Source organism: Pinus tabuliformis, chromosome 5_2 (genome assembly GCF_031772625.1).
Source record: "Pinus tabuliformis cultivar Carrire ecotype Pingquan chromosome 5_2, CPIR1, whole genome shotgun sequence".
Classification (NCBI taxonomy): Eukaryota; Viridiplantae; Streptophyta; class Pinopsida; order Pinales; family Pinaceae; genus Pinus; species Pinus tabuliformis.
This window is the reverse complement of record NC_142306.1, coordinates 277,656,764-277,683,203: the sequence shown is the minus strand read 5'-3', so window position 1 is coordinate 277,683,203 and position 26,440 is coordinate 277,656,764. Positions and strand designations below refer to the sequence as shown.

General features: G+C 32.6%; 1 long non-coding RNA gene across 1 annotated transcript; it reads right to left on the bottom strand.

The window, feature by feature from the left end:
• Nucleotides 1–19,766: 19,766 nt before the first annotated feature.
• On the bottom strand, nt 19,767–20,212 carry LOC149158595 (uncharacterized). The gene is made up of 2 exons (XR_016262048.1): nt 20,120–20,212; nt 19,767–19,991 (listed from the first exon to the last, which is right to left on the bottom strand). It is a non-coding gene; the product is annotated as an uncharacterized LOC149158595 (long non-coding RNA).
• Nucleotides 20,213–26,440: the final 6,228 nt, after the last annotated feature.

Sequence of the window (26,440 nt, the reverse complement as noted above, 5' to 3'; positions counted from 1 at the left end):
GATAATTTTTTCGCATGAACTCTTCTTCCTCCAAGGTAGCCTTGTCAGTTCCAAAGTGCTTCCATTGGACTTTAGCTTGGATGATGGCTCACCTCCTTAAGGTGGTTTCTCTCTGATCGAAGATACGAAGAGGCTATGCCAGGAATTTTCCCTCAGATTCTACCTGCACATTCATATTATATTATCAGAATGTTGTGAAAACATTAATCCTTTACTCATATTACATTTCTATCATCATTACCTGAATACTTTCCCAGTTAGTAATATATCGAGGGTTGTAAATATGTTTTTTTACAAGGACACATGAAAGACATTATGTACTCAGATGTGTTCTGGTAGTGTTAATTTATATGCCACAGGTCCAATCGATTCCAAAATTTGGAAAGGCCCACAGTATCAGGGTGCCAATTTTGCACAACCCTTCCACTGTAAGGTGCTCTTTTAAGGTTTCAAATTTAGATACACATGATCACCCAACTGAAATCATTTATGCCTTCTCCTCTTGTCTGCATACACCTTTTGCCTATCTTGTGTCGCTTTTAAATTCTAATGAACCTTCTTAACGATAGCTTCCATTTCTGCTAGCATGTTACAACCCAACGCTAATTTGTTTTCTGGACAATTCCAATCTGTGGGTACCTGACACTTGCGTCCGTAAAGTACCTCGAAGGGGCTCATACCCAAAGATTTGTGATGCCCATTATTGTAGGTGAATTCTACCAAGTGGAGTTAGTCCTCCCATTTTTGTGGTTGCTACATTACAAACATGTGAAACAGATCCTCCAGAACTTGATTTACTCATTCTGTTTGACCATTTGTATATGGGTGGTAAGTTGTACTGAAATCAATTTGGGTCCCTAGTCCTACAAAAAGAGTTTTCCAGAAAGAGGATGTAAATTTTACATCCCTATCAGAGATCACCACTCAGGGTATCCTGCGTAGCTGGAAGATCTCTCTCATAAATATGTCTAAAATCTCCACTTTTCTTTAGGTGGATTTTGTGGGAATGAAATGAGTAGTTTTACTTAGCTTTTCCACAATCACCATGATTGAGTTTTGTTGCTTTTTGGTACGAGGTAGCCCTATAGAAAAATCTAGTGTTATGGTCTCCCACTTCCATTCCGGAATGGGTAGTGGTTGCAACAGACTCTTAGGATGTTGATGTTCTTCTTTCAATAACTGGAACTCTAAGCATTTAGATAAACATTTCACCGCATCTTTTCTGAAGTCAGGCTAGAAGCAATCTCTCTTGATAACAAAATACAATTTCTAATATCCCAGGTGGATAGTGTAAGGTTTCCTGTGAAACTCATCGTGTAACATCTGCTTCACACAAATTTGGTTAGGAATATAAATTCGATTTCTGAGTGTTAACATTTTTTTAGAATTAATTGAATACTCACCTTATTTCCCTCTTTCCTGGGCTTCTAAAGCTTGCTATCGTAAGAATGCATATTCCGAATCTTTGAGGGAAGCCCCATGATAACTTCTGGTAGGTTAGATTGTGCATGACTAAAATGCATCTCATAGATGCAATGTATTTTCCTGCATAGAGCATGTGCTACTCAGTTTTCTTTTCCTTTGATGAGTTTCAAGTTAAAATAAAATTCACTTAGCAATGCTAACCATCTAGCCTAGCGAGAATTTAAGTTAGATTGATTAAAGAAATTTGTCAATGTACTATGGTCAATTAATAGTAAAAAGTTTTTCCCCAGGAGATAGTGCAGCCACACCTTTAGTGCATGTACTACTATGGTCAACACTAAATCGTAGGTAGAGTAACGTTGTTCATAATCCTTCAGCTTTCGAGACTCATATGAAATGACTTTTCCTTCCTGGTTTAGTACTCCACCGACACACTCTTTACTTGCATCAATACATACTACAAAGGATTTTTCAAGGTCTGCTACCTTTAGCACTAAAGTGGTTGTGAGTATTTGTTTTATTTGTTCAAAGATTTGTTGGCATTCCGATGTCCATAGGAAACCCCATCCCTTTTTCTAAAATGAAGTCATTGGGAAGGCGATTATCAAAAAGTCCTTGATAAATCGACAGTAGTACCCTGCCAAGCCTAAGAAGAATCTTATGTCAGCCATATTTTTTGTTGTAGTCCATTCCATAATGGTTTTGATCTTCTCTAAATCCACCGTTATTCCTTTTGCTAATATAACATGGCCTATGTACTAAATTTGATCTTTGTAAAAATAAGATTTGCTGAACTTTGAATACAGTTGGTTTTCCTGCAGAATCTGTAGCACCATTCTCAAATGCCCTTCATGTTCCTCTTGGTTTTCCGAATATATTAGTTTATCATCGATGAAAATTAGCACAAATTTATACAGAAAAGGTTGGAAAATACCGTGCATTAGGCTCATGAATGTGGCTGGTACATTGGTAAGGTGAAAAGGTAGTACCACAAACTTGTAGTGTCTATAGCGAGTTCAGAATGCAGTTTTACATATGTCTTGGTCCTTTATTCTAATTTTATGGTATCTCGACCTTAAGTTTATTTTTAAGAACACACTAGCACCTTGTACTTGGTCAAATAAGTCATCGATGCAAGGTAGGAAGTATTTGTTCTTTATGGTCAACTTATTCAGTTGGTGATAGTCAATGCATAATCGTAAGGTTATGTCCTTATGTACAAATAGCACTAGGGCCCCCTAATGAGATACACTTGGGCGTATGTATCCTTTATCCAATAGCTTTTGTAGCTACATCTTGAGTTTGGTCAACTTTGGAACACTCACAAAATAAGGGGTTTTTGAAATAGGGGTTTCCCCAGGTATTAGTTCAATTGTGAAGTCAATGTCTCGTCTGGGTGGTAATCCTGGAATAGATTCAGGAAACACATCTAAGAAATCCTGTATTACAGGAATATTCTCCAAAGATGTAATTTTGTTTTTATCATTGTTGTTCCTTACCTAAAGAACATAAATCTAGCACCCTTTTCTTATATGCTTTCCGAGTTGATTCACTCTGATAGGATGCAGCTTGATATTCTTCTTAATTCCTTGAATTTCCTTTCGTTGTACTGACTCGGTAAGATAACTTACATACTTTTCTTTGCAATATACCAAGGACCAATGACCCTCTAGCCGGTCCATCGCTATTAATACATCATATGAGCCTAGGGGAAGAATATTTAGGTTGACCTAGATAGGTTGTCTTGAAATTATAATAGGGCAGTTTTATGTTTTGGCTGCCACCTTCCTTTTGGTACCAGTGGCTAGTTGAAGTAGCCATGAATGTTTGTATTTACTGCTTTGCAATTGATGCTTCTCTACTACCTTAGGACTAATATAACTCAAGCTAGCACCTGGATCAAACAAAATAGAAACGGATTGACCAGCAATCATACCTTCGCATTCCATCATGGTGGGTTGATATTCAGCTTGATGATTGTCCAATGTTGCATTGATCCTGGGCATGCTCCTTGCGATATCCCCTACCGTAGATGCTTCTTGCTTGTTGGAAACTTGCTCAATCTGAGTTCTTTGTAGGCAATTTTCGTAATAATGTGCCTCTGTACATCCCCAACACTGTAGTGGCGGTTTCACTGGCTGTTCCGTAACAGCCCTGCTAATTCCTTCACGCTGTCTATTTTTACTGAATGTCTGAGGCCTAGATGGGTTTATTACAATCTTTCCAAAATTTCTTTGCTGATTGTTTCTGCCATGCATGTTTTTTGGATGTCTTCTTGGTAGAAAGTTCCTCATTTTCTTGGCAGCAACTCCTTTGGAACCTTCATTTTTATGCTTCATCGGTTGATAAGAGATGCACGCTTTCTGGACTACATTGTCTATGGTTCTTGGGTAATCAAATTATAATTTCTCTTTCATGAAGTTGGGAAAACTGCTAATAAACTGTTGAATCTTAGCTTTTTCTTCTTGCATATATGGAACATAACGCAACAGAGAAGTAAAGTGTGCTACGTATTCATCCATAGTCAGGGTTCCCAGCCTCAATTCATGGAATTCTTTCACTTTCTCATCATAGTAACATTCTGTTAAATATTTTTCTTTAAAGTGTTTCTGGAATTCCTACCATGTCACTTGTTCCTCATCAATCTTCCTTACGGTTTTAATCTCCTCCCACCAGAGGGTGGCTTTTCCTCGTAATTGGTATACTGCCAATCTCGCTTTAAGTTTTTCAATGTATTCATAAATTTGGAAGTATTTACCCATGTCTATTAGCCAATTTGTAGTCACTTCTTCAGATTCTCCTTCAAAGAGTGAGGGTCTGATTTTTTTGAGCTCACCATTTAGTTCTATCTTTGGTCCCTTTTGCTTTTTTTGGTCAAAAATATTATTTGAACACCCTTCATCTTCTTCTTTGTGACCCTCCATAGATTCAACCTAATTTTCTTCATTATGAGTAGTTGGGGTGTTTTCCCTATTTCCTATACTGGGATCTGGACCTCTTTGGTTCCCCTGATCTGACAAAATTTTAAGAATTTTTTCCTGCTCCTGTTGTAGACATTCATTGTCTGATCTAAGGTTCTGAATTTCTACTCGAAGCTACTGCATGGTCTCAAGTAAGGCAACATTCACGTGTCTCGATTCTTCTCCCAATTATACCTATTAGTTTTCTATACCAATAGGTGTCATATATCATGAATGACCTAATTATCTCTAAAATAAGTACATACCTTTGCTTCTGCAAATGTTTTCCAAATTTGTAAAAAATCAAAAAATTAAAAAATGTAAAGAGGGTATACCCGAAAAGAAAAATCAAATGGTAAAAAGAATAAAAGAAAGGTCAAAAAATGAAAGAAAATGAACCCCAACAAAAAGAAATGACCATGAAAGTGTGCAAGTCTAAATTCCACTACTTTTTTACTTTTGTATAATAAAAAATTGTGTGCATCTTGTCACCTATGCCACAATTCATGAATAGTGAAATAGTTTAAGCTTGACTAGTTCATATTTTCAATTTCATGTTTTAGAAGTAGAGAATAAAGGTATGAGAAAACAGTGTAATCTTGGCATATAAGTAGACAGGTAGAGTGAATAAAAGGAGCTGAACAGTTTAATCTAAGCCCTTGGATGTAATAAGTGTAGATTTAGATAGATATCACTATGTAAAAGAAAAGAATGTGATAAAATGGTTTTCCAGTCTAAGTGCACCCTAATAAAGAAGTGAAAATGTTAGGATAAAGTAGGTAGGGTAAGTAGATGATGGTTGTAGAATAAATGTGTGGTGAATGGTTAAGTTTAATGCTTAAATCTTTTTCTTTCATCACTTGGACAAAGCACAACTCACATTGGAGACAACACATCAAAGAAACAAAGTCAAATTAATTAATTTCCCTATCCATTTTCCCCTTAAGTTTCACTAATTTCCCCTAAGTACTAAAGGCACTTACAAAGTTAGAGGGGCTCAGAGCATTTCTCTAACTTTTGGAGGGACCGGACCCTCGGCCCAATAATTTGGAATACCTAAAGTACTTAAATCCCCTTCCTCAACAATTACCCCTTCATAAAGTCACTCACTCCCTTTATAAAGCTTTTCCTAAGTAAAATACTATTTTACTTAGGGAAATTAAAACATTCTCCATATAAACCCTCATATTCATTTAGCCTAAGTTATAAATGTTATATGATGAAATATACTTTCGGAAACGTTTTATCTTAGCGCATGTTGAATTTCCACAAAGTCATATTAACTTTTAACTTGTATTATTTAACTCCCGAAAATAAAACACCCATTACCCGTATTATTATTAAAAACCCAATAAATTATATATCCCGCCCTTGGTTGCAAAATAACCATAATAACACCGATAATTGGGATTAATTCGTTAAAACTAACTAATGAAGAACTCCGACCCCACCATGTTAAATGAGGATTAATTAGTCACCAGGATTAATTAATAACTTAGTGACCATCCAGATCGCCCCTGATATGAGTAACTCCTTTAATTAATATTGGGCCCGCCCTCCATTATCCATCTGTCACTTCATCACCCCGACCACCATCCGATTGGATCCCTTAGATACGATGGCTATTGCTCATATCGCGTACGCCTTTTGGTTAATATTTAGTGTGCGATGTGAGCGGTTTCCCAAATAGTGCCGATGCTACATGTCGAAAGATGTGCGGAATCACACGGTCCTCCATAAAAACCACTTCCCTCCTAGAAGCGGTGCGATGAAACCTGCTTACCCCCTCCCATAAACAACAAAATGTCCCGTCATTCAATTGATACCAACTGTCACTGTCGCTAACCCGCCAATATCAATCATTTATCCGTTTAAACACAAAAAGCGTAGTTTTGCTCGTTTTCACTTGATTGTGCAGTAAAACCCTATGTAACCCATAGGTGCCACCTGAAGCCTCTGCTAACTGATTCGAGCATGGTTTACCTCCCGAGAAGCATTTTGGACTCACTCCAGAAACTATTCAAGCTCAAATGAAACCTTTTCGACCTCCCCTGCAAACTAATGCTTTCTTAACTGTTTGTTTTGTTTTACAGGTGATCAGAAGACCACAACCTTGGATAAACATTCTTAATACTAGACATAAGACCTGTTTACTCCAAGATTGTTATCAGGTCTATTCAAACAAATATGGAAGGTGAAACATACAGTAAAAAGACAAGCAAAGGAAACATGAAATTAGACGATTTACTGTTGAAACAAACAATAAAAACCTAAACTACACATTAAAGGTAAAATGACACAGTAAAGAACAATAAAAGTGTATCAGGGTTAAAGAGTATCAGATTGAATAACAAGTCAAGTAAATCATCTAGCATGAAGATAAACAATAGGGAAGACAATTACAAAACAAAGCATACAAATTCATGTCAAAGTGAAGACCGGTGAACAAACAGAGCGGTAAAAGTAAAAAGTAAACAGTAACCAATAAAAGTAAACATGAAGACATTAGGGGTTAGATAAAGATGAAAACACTTTCACCAGCTACAACGAAGTTTATCCAAAGTAAAAGTGAAAAACAGTTGAAAGGAATTTAAGGTTAAAATATGAAATTAGAGCAGCGATGATACAACCTTCAAAAATTTCCTGTTTTAGTCATAGTTTTGCAGAAGTTACTGTGACCAATCAAAGATGTATTTTGAAAAACTGAAGGAAGTCTTTGTTCCTAATAGGTCAATCTACAAAAACCTATTTAACTTTTTACATAGGTATTACCAAAAGAGAGATAAGTGCATGTATTCATAGCCTATTTTTCAGTTTGTGCGAAGTACTATTTTTGACATTTGTTACAGAGAATATTGTGAACCGCTGGAGATACATTTTGGGAAACGGAAATAGGTTTATCTCAAAAGCTTTCCTGTCTACAAAAACCTCTTTCACTTTTTATATATCTCTCACGGATTGAGATATACAAGCGTATCATTGGACCCTAATTTTGCAGAATTTCTTGGGCCGAATGCACAATGGAAGGATGCAGTTAGTGACTGTGATGCCTCATCATCAATAAGAGTTGCTATCAAATTCTAATTTCTCTTATTTGTCGCCATAAATCCATAGAAATAGTGCCAAATATATTCATTAGTTTTGAATGTCCTTTATTTAAGTTCTATTAATGTAAACAATTGGAGATATTTGTGAAACTAATCTTGACATTTTTTCAAGATATTTTAGTTTACAATTAGTATAAATACTTCTTCATTTGAAGTATTTTGTGGGATTCTTAGACATTTATACAAAATCTTTTTTTTGTAATAGAAGTGCTATTGAACAACTATTGTATGGCTAGCTGGACAAAGTAATAAAGAAAAGGACTTCTACAGGATTCCTGTGTCAAACGAGAAACAAATAAGTATTCTATATCTTATGTTTTTATAGTTTCCTTATTTAAATATTCACATGTGTTTTGTATCTGAATGATGAACGAAAAAGTAAATTTCAAAAAGAGCTTTATTGCATTATATCTTTAAAATCGCTTATATTCTTAATGTTTTCCTCTAAGCTATCATAGGTAGGGAATTCTTAGTTGCTCCATATTTCTTAATGATCACCCACTTTCCCTCATCTTGAACTTTGTTGACGGATTCTTAATTGCCCTTCCTCCTTTTCAAGACCATTTCACCCTTTAAGCTATCATTTGTATCTTGTTTAGCTATCTTACCCTATGAAGCCCTCTTTTGTTGAATCAACCTGATCTAGTTAAGCCATCTTCAGTTGACTCCATAGCCCAATGGCTGAAATACCTTGTTCTATCCATCTTCTCTCGAATTCCACCACCAAACAAAATCAAAACCCCCCAAGAATTCATAACTAGCCTATTATCCCATAAAACAAAGCTAAATCATAAAGAGAGAGCCCTCTCTGAGTACAAATTGGCTAGATTTTGTACTTAAAATATTGGTTTGTGGTTAACTTGGAAATTTCTTTCTTTAGCCTTGAGAAAATTCTTAGTGATAACAGTACCCATAATTCTAGGTTGGTCTTTGCATAACGTACCCCTAGCTGGCTCAATGATATCGAACTCCTTTCCATTTTACTCTTGATGCTAATTCACGTTCTCTGTGTTTACAATTAATTAAAACTCAGTTTCTTTTGCTATTTATATACATATATATCGAAAAATCACAACTTAATTTGACTGTTTAAATGACTCAGAAGCCTCATTGTACGAGTATGGGCTCAGATACCATTTATAACACCCCGAAGAAATTAATACATAATAATAAAAGAAATATATATTTACTTAACCTCCCTAATACATCTAACCTACGTGCCACCTCAACCCACTCCAGGCAATGTGAAGTGACTCCAACTTGGCGTGGTTTAAGGTTTTGAATGTCACACAGTTTTCCTACACGGTAACCTCAAATGGGCCTTATACATGCGTGCCACCTACGCGCACATTGGTAGAGGTGTTGGTTCCTCTGCTTGATGATTAATGCGATGGACAGTATTGGTATGCGACATTCAGACTTGACAAAGATATTTGCCCTAAAATGAAGTTTTGTATGATGTTTCGCTTTCCTCTGCACTGTGTGAGGTCGAGACACAACTTGTTAGGTTGCAGGGTGAGGAAGGGTTTCCTTTTTCCAAAGAGGTTTTGTTGTTTTCCGGTGGCAACGTACATATTGAAACGGGAGGTAAGTGAATCATTCTATTTTTCTGGTTTGAGATTGCAAATGCATTTTTATTTGTGGCTGACCTCAACGTTGGTACAAGTATGGTCAATAGATTGGAAACTTGCCCTAAGCGCCAAACAACAATGAGCTTTCATTGTCAAGGTTAGGCTCTTTCTGACTCAAACACCCTCATGGTTTAAGTCTCATCCCTAACCTATGATTAATGGTGAATGTTAAGTGTATTCTAGGCATACAAAATTTCAATTGTGTCAAACTTTTGCTCAGGTAAAGAGTTTCCTGCCCTATTATTTTGTTGTTAAGCATTCTCTACCACTACTTGGCTTGAGGTATGGCTCTAACCTATAATATGTATGCTTTCACAGGTATGGTTCGACCCTGTTGCTGGTTGAAAAGTCTTTCAAGGTGATGAGCCTCATAAATTGTTAATTATATGGGCTCATTTTACCTCGTAACCTAGTCAAATCAACCATTCTCTTAGCTTATTGCATGATTTTCTAATTATATTTATGCTTATAGAGTGAGTTGAGTTAGTTATGATTCCATGAGGTCTAATATGTGTTTAATGCAGATTATTGATGATTTTTGTGGTCAAAGTTAAGGATCCAGTAGACAAATGGCAGCAATAACTCAAATTGGACAAAGGAGAGGACTTATAGGAGGGAATCCCCCTCATTTATTACTCCCCACAGCAAATTTTCCTTCATTCAGCACAGAGTACAAGCAACCAAGTCATGCATTAGCAGTCAGCCGAGCAAAATGGAGGATAATTGATGTTTATCTGGAGTTTTGGGAGCCAAGCCTCCATAATTTTGAGGAAGCTATTGGAGGCTTCATTTGTATAAGTAGAGAGGCCTAGGGCCTCACTAGAGAGTTGGTAATTTTTTTTTTGAATTGTTCCTGCAGTTTTGTAAACTCTACTCAACTTCGAGCTTATTATTTTGACAGTTCATGTAATCATGTTGTTGTTTTGAGAATAAAGTGGAATAATTTTTGCGTTAGCACTGAGTTACCTCAGAGGGCTGAATCTCTTGGGTTATGGTCCAATATTAGAAGCCAAGATCCTATTCACTTGTATTTCTACGTTTCATTTAAATTTGTAGAATAGGTTGTTGTTAGATGCATTTATTTTATGATTAAGAATATGTTTTTTTTTTATGATTCAGCAATTGCTTCCATTTGTGTTTTCAATAGCAAGGTAAGAAGTGATAAAGAAAAGACCCAAAAGGCTAGCAGAAGTGCCTTGGCCTCTCTTCCTCCCTTTGGGACAATGATTTGAGTCAAAGACCCTCTTGTTGCCCCTAAAACATAGATTTCCCTCATTTACAAGACTTCTAATGTTTGTTGCTTTCTAATTGGTTCATAGTTTAGTTTTCTTTGCTTCAGAACTTCTTTATCATGCTCATTTCCTTAGTTGCAACAGTATTAGCTCATTCTTTTCTTTCATGCAATGGTTATCAAGATTTTCTTTCCTAGATCATAGTTTATTTTGATGCAAAAAATCTATTTTTTTGTAGATACACTTATTTCCTTTCTTGATTAATCTCACTGGTTGACTGTCAGTTGTGTATGCAGTAGATATCTTCTAGTAGCAGGTCAGCCTATCAAATAATCCATCCTCCATCAAATCCATGCCCTATAGGTTTCCCTAGTCTCCCCTCAATTCTGCCTTAGTTTCCTGCATTTTCAATAGACTTTCCTCTGTCTCCTTGAGCAAATCCAATCATATTTCTCTCTCCTAATGATTCTTGGTAGACCCTAGGTACCCTAACACTTCATTCCAACCTTTTTCTACCTTCTCCACCCACTCTCATACCATCTAAACAGAGAAAACGACTCTCGACCTCCTCCTGTAGAACGTTGTTTTTCCTCCTGTAGATTTCCCCGTAGGCTTCCTTTTGAAGGCCGATTATGGTAAAAGCCTCCAGAAAGCCACCTGAGACATCCTAGGACCCATCCACACCATCCTACATCCTCTTACATCCCAAAACCACCCTCCATCACCACCTATCCACTACCACATTCACAAGCAAATAAATTACATGCATGAAAAATTCACATAAAAGTACATAAAAATCCAAAAAGACATTTTTTCTCATTTCTTCCAGAAATAGCTTAGTTAGGTGGTGTTTACCTCCTTGAGTAGATAATGGTTTTTCTTTTCATGGTATTCATAGTGTTTTCTGCAAAAGTAGGATTAGTCGTTAACTAGGATTCCCTTGGTTTTCTTTACATTTCGGTCTTCCTTTCTACAAGTAGAATAGCATCAGTAGAGTAATCTCTCTTTTTTTTTTCCTTTCATCATATATAGAGCTTCTTATGCAATCCATAGAAGTTGGCTTGAGTTCCTAGTGATCTTGCGTTGACTGAACAAGTGACAACCTACAGTAAGAACTAGTACTTCTGCATACAACACCGTCACTTCAAAATTTGTTACGAACTACCAGGTTGATAAAAGTAAAGTAGGAAGCCCGGGATTTGTAGCATTATTGCTGCAATACTGGTGCTCACCATCTTTTTGGTGCCATTTCTGGGGAAGTGTCAGAGTATTCTGTGATTACTACTTTCTTCTATTTTTCTCTTGCAACATTATGTTAATAGTTTATTTCAGCGAAAGTAGATTAGCCATTTCCTTTCTTTCAATTCTACATTTCCTTGCTTTCCTCTTCAATTCTACAATTTCCATTTCAGCAAAAGTAGATTAGTCACCTCCTTACTTTCAGCTCTACATTTCATTTGCTTGTCTCTTCAGTTCTGCAATTTCATTTGATCAAGTTCATTTCAGTTAGTTGCAATTTGTTTGTTCAGTCAATTTCAGTTTTGTATGTATTATTAGTGTGGGGGAAAAGAAACAAAAGCCACCCAAAAATATTTCCTTTGATGCCTCGTAGGAATAGAGATAATTCAGGTAAATTTTTACCCAACACCCTCACTACTTCACATAGCCAACCTTATCTCTTCTTCGGTGGTTGTGATCAGGAATAACCTTTAGGTGAACAGACAAACATATTTGAAGAACCTGTAGGGGAAGAAGAAGAATAAAATATTCCTTTGGAACCAATGGCTGAACATAGAAATGCTAGGGGGAATGGAGAAATAATAGAGGGTATCTTTCAAATCTGGAAGACTAGTGGAAACATCAAAATGAAGAATATAAGCCCTTCTACCCTACGTCATTTCCATTTTCTGACTACAGAAGATCCTGACACTTCTTTGTTTGAGTTTTTTGTTACCTGCTGAACCTATGATTATGCAGAAGATGAGCAAAAGTTGAAACTATTCCCTTCTACTATCAAGGATGTAGCATTATGCTGGTTCATGGGATTACCTGACAATAGTATCACAACTTGGGCTCCGATGCCACAAGCCTTTAACAACATGTATCGATATTATTGTAGGTCAAAATATACTAAAGAAGAAATTTTCTGAATGACTATAGGAAGTGATGAGTCCCTGGAAGACAATGAGGAGAGGTTCTAGCTCAATGACAAAAGAGACGGGTGTACACTTGACCCTGAGTCTTTGAAGATGGTCCTGCTGAGGGGAATTCGGGAAGATCTTTTAGACACCCTCCATTTACTAGTTGGGGGAGACATATACCAACTCTCCTATGAAGACATAAACATTGTTTTTAGAAACTATTCTAGAGCAGCCAGAAGGAAAGGTAGGGGCAGTCAACCCATAGCCAGCGCCTCCTACTCTAACTGAGCCATCAAAGGAGAAATTGGAACCATGCTGGAAGACTTCACGAGTGAGATGTTGCAGACTCTTGCAATGCAAATGGATATCTTGCATATCAAAAGTAAACAAGAGGAAGAGAGAGGGCTTTAGCCATCTTTTTCCCTAGATGCACCAAGAGGCATCCTAGGACGAATGCCCATTGAACTCTATAGAGGTTTGTTCAGTTTTTGAAGAGAATCATTCTACAGATAAGTTTCGTTCCTTGCCTGGACTTAAAGCTGTATATCAAGGGGTTGAGGGATCCACTGAGCAACTCTATTACATAAAACAGGTAAGGCCGCATGGACCTAGACCATACTAGCAGGGGATGCAAGGGACATCCCAGGCATACTACAACCCCAACACAGTCACTTCCATACCTTCTTCGGGTCCCCCTACTCATCCTTCTTAGTCCACACCTCCTCCTTGGTCCTTCTCATCTCAATATCATGCCCAGCCAGCTAACCATTCATTTCAATCCTATGCTCAGCCACCACCTTAATGGAATGCACCTCATCAGGGGTGGAGTCCCCAATACAACTCTCTTCCCACTCTTTTTCCTCGACCACCTGCCAAAACATAGCCATTACCTCTCGCTCCAACAAATAAAAACCAAATGCCTGCCCATCCGAACCTGAACCCGCACAACAAATAGGCTCAACAAGAATATAGTGAGGAGCCATCATGCCCAACTTATGTTGTGGACAATTAGGAAATTAACTTGCAACTTGGGAAAGTTCTCCCAGATAGTTAGCCTCCACCTAGGGAGGTTGAGGAAGATAAAGAGGAATGTGAACCTAAAGCAATTCCACCCTTTCCTGAGAGACTATCCGTGACAATCTAGCCTACCCTAGAAGAAACTGAACTCCTGGGAGAATTAAAACACATGTGTAAAGATACCACTTCTCCAAGCCATAAAAGATGTGCCTATCTACAATAGGTTGGTCAAAGAGAAGTGTTATAAGAATCTAGGGAGGTGTAAGAGAGATGCCCGAACCATCAATGTCATATGGCAACTATCCAACCTGATGTTGGGGCAGGTAATCTGTCAAAAATATCTAGACCATGGAAGCCCAGTAGTTGATGTCCACATCAATGGCACCATGATCCCACACACTTTGATTGATCTGGGAGCTACCATTAATGTGATGAAAAAGGACACAATGCTCAAACTCAACCTTCATGGTTCCTTGACGAAGACCACAACTATGCTATAGTTAGCAATCCGATCCACCGTGACCCTTGATGGGATTATGGAAGATGTGATGGTATCCATTGACTCTTGGGAGTACCATACTGATTTCCTAGTTCTCCAGCCCAAGGTAAATCTCACTGGGTATCCTCTCATTCTAGGAAGACCCTGGTTGGCTATCACCAATGCCTACATTAGCTGTCGAGCTGGGAACATGACCATAAAGAACGGGCATATGTCCAAGCAATTAATCCTATATCCTCCTGCCCAACCTTCATTAGAGCATGATCTACCTCTCTGGTTGGAGGAGGAAGATGAGGATGAAGTCTATTCTGCACCGCTTTATACATTAGAAACCACCATGGGAGGAAAACAACAAGATGAGGATGATATGATTGAAAATCTGATTTAGAATCCACCTCCCAGTGTATCGCCTTTAGAGGACACAGTAAGAGAAACCCCAAACAACCCCTCAACTGATCTTTGTTCTATCGACTCCATTTCTTTCCATGTTACGAATATAGATTTCGGTCCAGAAATAACCTTGAAAATCAATCCATCCCTATCCACTTCCCAGGAGAAGGAACTGTGTCACCTGCTCAGAAAGCACTTAGATCCCTTTGCCTGGAGTTATAAGCACCGCCAAGACCGAATACATAGCCACGAATTGCATTTAGAAGTACCTTAAGGTGAGAGATGTCTATTTCATGCTATTATATGTATGACATAATGAATGTTTGCTTTTATTTCACAACACTAATAAAATAATTGTTGATTTCGTTTGTCATTACTAAAAATAAAATATCTCTATTTTATTTATTTTTGGTGAGATATTGTGTTGATAACAATTATTGATTTGAATGGTCATTTAATTTTTTCATACCAAAATTTCCCATGCTATATAAATTTTTACAATGGATTACATTATACGTAAAACTTAATACATAACTCGTATATTTGTTTGAATTATATCATTACAATTATTTGTTTCAATCGTGGTTTAAGATATCATCATACCTCTTAGAAATTAGTAATGTGAACGATAACCCATTGCATTCTTATAACCTTTTTAATTCCATATAAGTTGAAAAACCATATTAGGTTCTACGTAGCACCAACAATAAACATACAATTTGTACTAAAAGAAGCACCAAAAGCAACTAAGGTAGAGACTCTAGAAATTATCATATAATTAATTAGGTTTGAAATTTAAAAATTGTATTATATTGTATGTGGAAGTTAATATATAATTAGTTTGTTTACTTGCACTAGACCATTGTAATTATATTTTTCAATTGCAATTAAAGAAATCATCATAAGTATTAAAATCAATGATTTTAATGGTGGCTCAACGCTTTCTTAGAAGAGTTGTATTTCATACAAATTAAATAAAGGTACTAGGTTGTATATATAAATTAAACATATCATTAGTTTGTTCATTGTAATGGGGCCATTGTATTTGTATTTTTGATTACTATTAACTTGTAAAATTCCCTTTTCATATAAATGGAAACAATTCATAATAAATATTAACATCATTTTTAATTTGGTAGGTGTTTATGTCCTTAAGCAATGAAGTGGAGATATTTTAATATCATACATGTGGTTGCAGTGCAGATGTAGATGTGCATTACTAGAAGTCAAAAGATGTTGATATTTGAAATGGAAGGAGTATTCTTCAAATCATACACCAAAGATAAACACAGTTCTCATATTCAAAGAGAACTAGATTGATAGTTTGGTGGTAGGTCTTATTTTTTAAGACTATTTCAGTCAGAAGTATTAAAATGTTGCTTAAAAAAATATGATGTCACAATATGGACATTAATGTCAATGACAAGTACATCCAAAAAGTACTTGAAAATTCAAATATTGATATAGAGGACTTTAAATTTGCATGGGGCAAGTCTCATTGTTATTTGCAAACAAAATTGGAAGCAGGGAGAACAAGACAATTTTATGAGAAAAAGTTGACGGATGTGTGGTCCCAATATGGAGATAATTATAAAGAATCAAATGTATTGCTACTGATATAGCAAAGCATACTTTTCAATTCATTGGATATTGATCAAACCACATCTTGATAAAAGCATATATAGGAAAAGTGCAAGATACTTGACTTATGCAAGTTGTATTCCCCTTTCTTAAGACACTTCATTGTATCAAAGAAAAATATGAGTACATTCGAATGTTCAATAGAACATGTACTTCATTGTAGTGGATGGAGATAATTTCCTTTATAAATTTGTTGAAAAATACATTCCAAATTTTCAATACATTTTGGACATAGTTTTTGTTGTATCAATTTGTATGATTTTATATTTTTTGAAATATATGGGAATTGCCAATTATATTAATATGTATATTTCTTATTATTTATAATTTCTTTTGCAATGACTTTGTTGTTTGCCTTTTAAATTATCTTACATTAACCATCGAGAAATGTTATTTTTAATGATTCTTGTTTACTTATATGCATCAATAATCATATATAAATGTGAAATATAAGTTTTGAAATAGAAATCCTTGCAAGAAAAGGTCTAATTCTTACTAAAGAAATTATAATAATTTACTTGATAAATGCTATGTGCACTATTTACTATTCACAATGCATTATTCACTATTAAGGCTAATGGGAAATGTGTCATAGATGAATGATTTGAACCTTTTGAAGCATAAGATATGTGATTTCTCAATTCATAATTTTCCTAAATTTATAGGCCTAAATCAATTAATGGTTGTAGTTGCAATCATATAACAATGAAAATCAACAAGGCACAAAGTTAGATATTTATTGTTTACATATAAAATGCACTAATATGAGTGCATAAATATGATTTGTAATTTTTGAGATAAAAATATATTGTAAATAATTTTGCATTTCTTACAAAAACATATAATTAATGATAATGTTTGCTAAGTGGACTATCAAGGTTTGGTTAGATACTATCATGGATGAATTATATCTTTGAACTTTAAGACATTTAATTTCATTACTTCAAGTTAATTTTTTGTAAATTTGTATTTTAAATAAACTGAAATTCTTAATCCATAATCCTATCACTTAATTTATTAAGAGTATTAATTTCATATTGTATTGTTTTGAAACAAAACTCTATGTAAAACAAAATTATCTTCTTAATAAAACATGGAAAAATTAATTAACAATGTGTTAAGTGGGCCATCTACACTCATTAAAGAGATGGGTCAAAAATGATTGTATCTAAACTTTTTGCACCATAAGACATTGATTTTCCCATCCATGTTAAGATTTTGTCATTTTCAATTCTTAAATAGTTTATTTGTGGTTTAAATAATTTCATAGAATCCATTAGGACTTCAAGAATTATATTTTGTAATATGCATTGATAGAAGTTTATAAATGTGATGTATTTTTGAAATGTAGCTCTTAATATACATATATAACAAATTATAAGTAATTGATAATGAATTCTAAGTGATCTATACAAAAGCATTTATCAACTTTTATTTTTCTATCATGATGTTTAATATAAATGTATAATTGTGAGATATTTTTTGAAATAAAAATCCATGTCAAATTAAATGTTTTTCCTAACAACACATAGAATAATTAATTGGTAATGAATGTTAAGTAGATTGTTCAAGTATATATGTATGTATACATGCAATTTGTTTTTGAAATAAAGTTCTTAATGTAAGTAAAAATATATTTTTTAGAAAATTAATAATTTAAAATCAATCTTTGATGAGTTCTAACTAATTTATTCTATTTTTAATTGACAACTTTTTCTAACCACTCATTCTTAAATCAATTATCTCTATATGTAATCATGTCATATAATTCAATAAGTCAAGAAACCATTAATTGATTTTTATTTATCATGTGGTTTAATATGAATGTATAAATGTGACATTGTTAACAATGTAAACTTTGAAACGGGAACTGTTACCCGTTTTGTAGAGATCGCAAAAAAGTGACCCGATTTTGAAAATGGGTGATGCAGAACACACATGTTTTTTTTAGAACATAGTTTTTGGCACTTTAATTTTTTTAAATTCTTGTTATGTACATTGCGTTTTACAATGGTAGTGATTTTCATGCCGATTTAAAAAAGTGGTTATTCTGCATCAGACCCTTTTTTTAAAAACCCTGTTTTCTTGACTTTAATTTTTCTAATGTATGAATGTAAATAATTATTTTGTAAATTTAATAATTTTGGAAGTGGTCTTCCTCTTCATAGTTTTTTGTTTTTATTTTATTTTTTTATTTTTTTTGTAGTGAGGTTTTTATTGATTTGCATATTTAAAGAAGAAGCTCGATATTTTTCATTTTCGATATTTTACATATTTATACATCATTAATTAAATTTTCAATCCAAATGAAATAATTCTCTCTAAAAAACAAATAAAAAATTATATATAAAAAAAGACAAAAATAAAAAATAAAAAATGTTAAAAAAAATATCTTATAAACCATAAATAAAAAAAGAAAATTAATATAAGTATATATAAGTCAGTAAAAATTGAGGGAAAAAAAAACATGAGCAAAAACTAGGGAAAATAAATTAAAAACAAACTAATTAAAAAAAAAAAAAAAAAATTAATGAAAAAAATTTAAAAAATAATAAAATTAATATTTAAAAAAAAAATGTTAAAAAAATTATCTCACAAACCATAAAAAGATTTGGAAAACAAAAAAAACAATATATATATATATATATATATATATATATTAAGTAAGTAAAAATAGAGAAATAAAAAAAAAGCATTAGAAAAAAAGGGAAAAAAAAAAAAATTTAAAACAAACTAGTTTAAAAAAAAAAATAGAAATTAATGAAAAAAATTTAAAAACTAACAAAATTAATATTAAAAAACAAAAAAAAAAAATCAAATTATAAAAAAAAAAAACCCAAAAAATGTGTATTTTCTATTAAAAAAAATAAAATGTAATTATTTTTTATTAAACATAGATATTTTGTTAAAAAAAAAAAATCAAAATTTAATTTTTTTTTTATAAAAACGTTTTTTATTATTAAAAACAAATTTTATTTCTATTTCTATTTTTTATTTAAAAATAAAATTATCCAACAGATCTTTTATATTTAAAAAAAAAAATAACCCTATATTTTATATTTAAAAAAAAAAATTACATTAAACCTTTTTTTTAAACAATGTTTAAAAAAAAAATGAGAATTAAATTTTTTTTTTTAACAATTATTTTTTTTTAAACTATTTTTTTTTTGTTATAATTAAGAATAGTTTTTTTTTTAAACCATTTTAATTTTTTTTATTTTTTTTTTAATTTAAAATTTTAAAAATTATTAAAAAAAATTAAAAATTTAAAAAATGAAATCGGGCTTTTTTTTTTTTTTTAATTAATAATTTTAAAAATTAGAAATTTTAAAAATTTTAAATTTTAAAAATTAAATAAAATTTTTAAAAATTAAAAATTTCAAAAAATGAATATCATTTTTTTTTTATATTTTTTAAATTAAAAATTTTAAAATTTTAAATTTTAAAAATTCAACGTTTTTTTTATTAATTAAGAAAAAAATTGTTTTGGCGCCCCCGGCCGCCCGTGGTGGCGCTGCCGGGGGCGGAGGTGCCTGCGCGCAGGCACCTCCGCCCCCGGCAGCGCCACCACGGGCGACAGGGGGCGGGCCCTCGATTAGGCGGGCCCTCGATTCTGGGAATCGAGGGCCCGCCCCCAATCGAGGGCCCGCCCACAGCCGCCCGTGGTGGCGCTGCCGGGGGGCGGAGGGCCTGCATATTCCAATGGATAAAAGGCCAGCCAAGTAGAAAAATGACCACCTCTCACCGTACTGAACAATGTAATGGATGCAAAATAGTGCAGAAATAATCTTCCCATCTCTTTTAGGGACGCAATGGTAATGAGAATATTCTTTGCACCAGACACATACTTCTGGGTGGTAAAGTCACCCAGGTAAATTTTCCAATAATATAAAGAACCAAAGTTATTGCTCTCCAAGTTTGTTCTCTTATTGCTTGATCGATCTCTCACTGAAGCATTAAAATAATCAGCCTTAATTATTAACAGAAGCAATTCCAACAGTAAATGGTAAGTTCTTTGAAGAGAAGAGATGTCAAAATCACAATCATCCATTCAAATTTTGAATGGAGTTGACTACCAAAATGGACTGTTATGGAGCCTGTCTATTATCAAACTAAACCGCGCTGCTTGAACACTTCTAAAATACTTGTGCCGATTTTTGCTGGAGATTGCACATTAGGTTATTGATCAATGATGAAAAAATGTGTTGTTGATGTTTTGACTAACTACCTGCCCTATCGATCCCTTACGACCCTTATTTACTCTATCACACTTCTAAGCGAGCTGTTTGCCACTAGGTTTAAGTTTTTGAGTTTTAGCTGACAAAATGCCCCTCTGCAATTGTTTACCGTTCCTTAACAATCGCCCTAGGTTTACTATCATGGCTAAAAATTTATCTGTTGCGGCTCCATCTGAGAAAACGCTATCAGGTTAGTTTCCTTTTGTTTTTTTGATACTTTTTACAACAATTTTTCCATTATTTACTTCCGTAAATGTTCACCTCATTGGAGAAGCGGCTATTCCATTTTGGCTCATAAGATTTCAGTTATTAGTGTTGTTATTATCCTTTGCCTCCTTTCTTTTTTTGTGTGGGTGTTTCCCTATATTTTCTAATAGTTTTCAAAACTTTGTCTTTTTTTTTTTGAAGTGTTTTTCTATATTTCCTATTTTTTTTCAAAACCCTATGTCAGCTTTATAGACCGCTAGTGTTTACACCGATACATTGTTGGGTAAGTTCCGAACTAACACCAGTGCATAATGTTCTTGGATATTTACTTCCCATTAATTAATGGTATTTCTCATTCTACCCTTCGGTAACATTTTAGATACTAGTTACAAGTTGGAACATTGTGGAGCTAACGCAAACCCAAGTAGGGTTTCATTCTATCGATAGTCGCTACTCCCTTTATTGTTTTCCTTTCAATTTATCACCATTGCATTCTAATTTCCCTCCTCGCATGCAGGTAATGACTGTTCTGGAAACCAAGATATTATGGCTCTCTCTCGGCATTACCCTTGGATTTTTTAACCTCATCCAATGTTATCGAGGTTCTCATAATATTTTTTTATATATACCAAGTTTCATGACCATGGGGATGGAATCCATTAATATTATCCCCACTTTATACGCTCCTAGAATTTTAACCCTAGTAACGGAAAAGAGTGTTTTCCAATAAACTCTCTAAGGGTTTTCTCTTTTATCATCTATATAATATGTAATTGGTTATAAAATCGTCCATGCACTGAAAGTGATGTCGGCCTTTGCGGCCTTAACGATTTTTCGTTTATAAAGAAAAAGGTCGAATGATGTACTTTGCTGTCTTTACTTTTATTCAACCTTATTAATTATTATATACTTTGATTCCAAGCACAGTGTATGGACACCTTTCCAACGAATATTATTAATTGTTAAATCTCCAGCAAAAATCGGCACAAGTATTTTAGAAGTGTTCAAGTATTTTTGCTGGAGATTCAACAACTGTGACTCCTGATGGCTTGTTCTGTGTGAAATGTGCCATTTTTGCCAGTGATGCCCTGGCAAATGACTCGGGTATTCTTGTCAACGAACACAGGCGGGACTGTGGAGCTAGCGAAATATCTAATATTTGAGGGGCCGAGGCCGCGCCTGGCTATTCTGGACACCAAAGCCATCGTATTCCTCACCTGCCCCATGATATTCTTCTAGCCTTCCGCTTCCTCTCCGTAGGTAAAAACCAGCCCACCTCCGCCCCCGGCAGCGCCACCACTGGCGGCCGCCCCCTGGCTATTCTGGACACCAAAGCCATCGTATTCCTCACCTGCCCCATGATATTCTTCTAGCCTTCCGCTTCCTCTCCGTAGGTAAAAACCAGCCCACCTCCGCCCCCGGCAGCGCCACCACGGCGCTGCCGGGGACGGAGGTGCTGCCCGCAGGGGGCGCCAAAACATTTTTTTTTTTTTAATTAATAAACAAAAACGTTTAATTTTTAAAATTTTTAATTTAAAAAATAAAAATAAAAAACGATATTCATTTTTTGAAATTTTTAATTTTTAAAATTTTATTTAATTTTTAAAATTTAAAATTTTTTTAAATTTCTAATTTTTAAAATTTTTAATTAAAAAAAAAAAACGATTTCATATTTTAAATTTTTTATTTTTTTTTTAATAATTTAAAAAAAAAAATAGTTTAAGAAAAAATAATTGTTAAAAAAAAAAAATAAAAAAAATTAATTCTCATTTTTTTTTAAAACATTGTTTAAAAAAAACGTTTAATGTAAATTTCTTTTTTTAAATATAAAATATAGGTTTATTTTTTTTTTTTTTAAATATAAAAGATCTGTTGGATAATTTTATTTTTAAATAAAAAATAAAAATAAAAATAAAATTTGTTTTTAATAATAAAAAACGTTTTTATAAAAAAAAAAAAAAATTGAATTTTTTTTTAAACAAAATATCTATGTTTAATAAAAATTAATTACATTTTTTTTTTAATAAAAAATACACTTTTTTTGTTTTGTTTTTTTTTATAATTTGAATTTTTTTTCGTTTTTTTTTTTAATATTAATTTTATTAGTTTTTAAATTTTTTTCATTAATTTCTTTTTTTTTTTTTTTTTAAAACTAGTTTGTTTTTAATTTTTTCTTCTTTTTTTTCCCAGTTTTTTCTAATGTTTTTTTTTAACTTCTCTATTTTTACTTACTTAAAATATATATATATATATATATATATATATATATATATATTTTAATTTTGTTTTTTTGTCTTCCAAATTCTTTTATGGTTTGTGAAATAATTTTTTTAACATTTTTTGTTTTTTTATTTTTGTCTTTTATATATATTTTTATATATTTTTTTTAAGTAATCAACAATTTAATCTTAATTTTAGTAGCTTTTAATTTTTTTTTTAATTTTCTATTTTTTTTTTGAAATTTAGTTTGTTTTTAATTTTAATTTTTTTGTTTTCTTGTTTTTTTGTTTTTATTTTTTTTTTTATTTTTCTATTTTCACCCACTTAATTTTTTGTTTCTTTTAAATGTTTTTTTTTTGTTTTGTTTTGTTTTTTTTTTTTTTTTTTTTTTTTTTCCATATATATTTTATTTTGCAATTTTTTTTTTGTTTACAAGATTACTCATTTTTTTCCCCATTTTTTTAAAATATTTTTCTTCCTATTTAATTGTTTATAATTTTTTTTTTTATTTTTTTTTTTAGTTTTTTAGTTCTTATCATTAATTTCGTTCTTTTTACATTTTATGATTGATTTTTTTTTTTCATTTTTTATTTTTGTTTTATATTTTTCTTTTAATAGATATTTTAATCTATGTTTTGTTTTTTTGGTTTTTTTTTTTTTTTTTTTTGTGTTTTTTCATTGTTTTAATTTTTTTTTTTTTTTTTTTATTTTATGTTTTCATTATTTTTTTAAATTTAATGTTTTTCCGTGGTCATGATAAAATATTTCATGCCATTATTTCGAGATGTTGAAATTTAACTTTTGAAAAAAAAAAAGTCTTCTTCCAGAATCAACCATTTTCATCTTGAGGGTGTTTTTTGGATAATTTTTGCCCAAAAAATTGGTTTTCACCGCCATTTTTAAAACATGTTGAAAATTTACCCAAGAAAAGAAAAGGTGTTATTCCAGCATCAACACTTTTCAATTTTAGCACTGTTTTTTATGTTTTTTCGGGGTTTTTTGGCCAGAGTTCCCGTTTTGAGTTTATAGTTCCCGTTTCAAAGTTTACATTGTTTGTTATTTCTAGAATAAAAATCCATTTAAAAAAATCATTTTCTAATAAAACATGGATTAATGAATTCACAATGAGGATTAAGTATACTATTTAAGCTCATTCAATAGAAGAGCCATAAATGAATGTCTTTAAACTTTTTGCACCATATGACATGATTTTCCCATCAAGATAAACATTTTGTAAAGTTCAATTCTTAAAGAAACTATTTGTACTTAAAATATTCTCATAGAATCCAACAAGACTTAGAAGCTACTTATTCAATTCCATTTACTTATATGTATTGAGATAAGTTTAGAAATGTAATTTATTTTTGAAATAAAGCTCTTAATGTAAGTAAATATATATCTTTTACAAAACTAATTAGGATTGATTGATAATGAATTTTAAGTGGTTTATTCAAACTATATCAAAAATCAAGTGTCATAGATGAATGCCTTTTAATACATATTTAATCTTAAAAATCAATACCTTAACGATAATTTATTTTTATTTACATTAAGTATTTAATAATTAAAGAACATGAGGACTTATATAAATTTCAACAAAAATTCATGAGTTATGTTTCACAATTATTTCTTCCCCATTAAAAATTCTTATAACTTTCTCCTCTTAGTGAAAGTAATGGTCAATCATGGTTTTCCATACAATTGAGACTATTATTTACATACATTGAGACTATTATTGGTTTTCACAATGTTTACAAGGAGATATCAATATCCACACTACCATCAACTTTACTAATCTTTGAAAACCCTTGCCTCCATTACTTACAAGAAGACCACTAATTCTTGTTTACTTCAATTTGTTGCATTGTCCATCACAATGGAATGACTTGAATACCCATTTAAGAACTCTCATTTGATGTACTTGGATTTTTAGTGGAGATAGATCAAAGGTGCTTAACCTTCTTAAAATACCTAAAGCAACCATGCCTAACTTTTATAATGGATTCCTGGATGGTATGAAGATGAAAGATGACCCCCTCATTAATGCTTCATAAAGGCATGAAGGGACTGTAGGAAATTGAGCACAAAACAATTTTACTAGTTTTTTTGTAGAATAGTTTCAATTCAATGCAAGGGACACACATCCTTTCCATTTTCACTAAGATCCTCACATTTCCATCATTCAATCAATAAATAGCTCGTAGGTTGTGGGAAAGGGGGTTAGAGTCATCAAACACAAAATTGAAACATCGAGGAATCTAGTCTATTATCCATAACTATAATATCTTCATTGAATATTAGACATACTAATATGATTTAGCTTAAATCGATTGCTTCTAAGAGTTTGATTTCACACCCATATTGTGTATTGATACTATTGTAAATAAAAACTTCGTGTTTGACCTATTCATGATCTCTACTTGGTTTGAAATTATTAAAATTATTTTTATATTGAGTTAATGTAATATGGAGATTCAAAAAAGAATGAATATTGTTGAAGGCCTTGTAATATAATACTTCTAAATTTAATGAAATATGTGTTCAATGTGTTTTTTATTTTATATACTTGATACACATGGCTCATTTCTTTGACCGTGTTACAAGTATGGTGACTCTATTTTGAGTGAGGAAATAAATTAGTCTCAAAAGGTTACTAGTTTTGAAATGAAGTCGCCTCAACGCTGAAGTTAATTTTTCTTCGCTTCTCCACTCTTTCTAGGTTGGCTTGTGCGCTTGTGCTTGCATATGATTGTAAAATTTGCAAAACAAACCCTATCCCTTATGTTTTGGGCTTGTTTGAGGCCATGATTACAGTAGTCTTCCATTTTATTAATATATTTAATTTAGACCTTATGTGTTAGAGGTTGTAGCCTAATTTTCATCGTTATGTAAAGGAATTGTGAAACCCTGAGTCTTTTTTCAAATTTTCAAAATACTTTTCATGGTATTTTCTGTAAATTGTATCTCCTTCTACAATTATGAGGAAACAAAATTTTGTAATATTTATTTGTGGCCATATTTATTAAACCCTCATGGGGGATGTCTAGCTTTGGTTGTTTTGTGTTCAAACATTTTTCTCATGCCTTGAAATAAAGAGCAAGAGAAATTTACAATTATGAATGGTCTCTGAAAACCTTGGAATAGTTAATATGGTTACCATAGTTTTATTCTCAAGTTCTAAATATTCATAAGTTTTTAAGTTTTATGTTTTTACTGGAACCCCACTTACACTATTACGATATTTAGTTTGACATTATTGTGCAGTTGTATTTATTAAATTTTACTTACTTCTATTAGTTCTTTCTACATGTACATTATGGTTATGACATCATTGTTAGTATGAAACTCTTTCAACTAATTTCCTCTAATTATTGTAATATTCCTACATTTCCATACTAGACCACACAGATTACTTAGTCCTTTGACTATATTAAGCACTCAGAAAAATTGAACATAAATTTCCCTCTACAGAAAAATCAAAAAAAAAAAAAAAATCCAATATAATACTTATATGGTTAATGAAATTGAGACCTCTAAGAAAACCACAGTGGGTGAAATATGCTCCCCCCAACCAACGAGAATTGGTGAAACTAACCACGTACCACCCCTTGCCCCCCATCCTCCCACAAGAGCCAATTTCACATTTGATAAAATTTCCCTCACATTGTCCATACCTAGTACAGTATAAGGTTCCTCTTGGTATTGTGTTGTCTTGAGGAATTTATGTTAAAT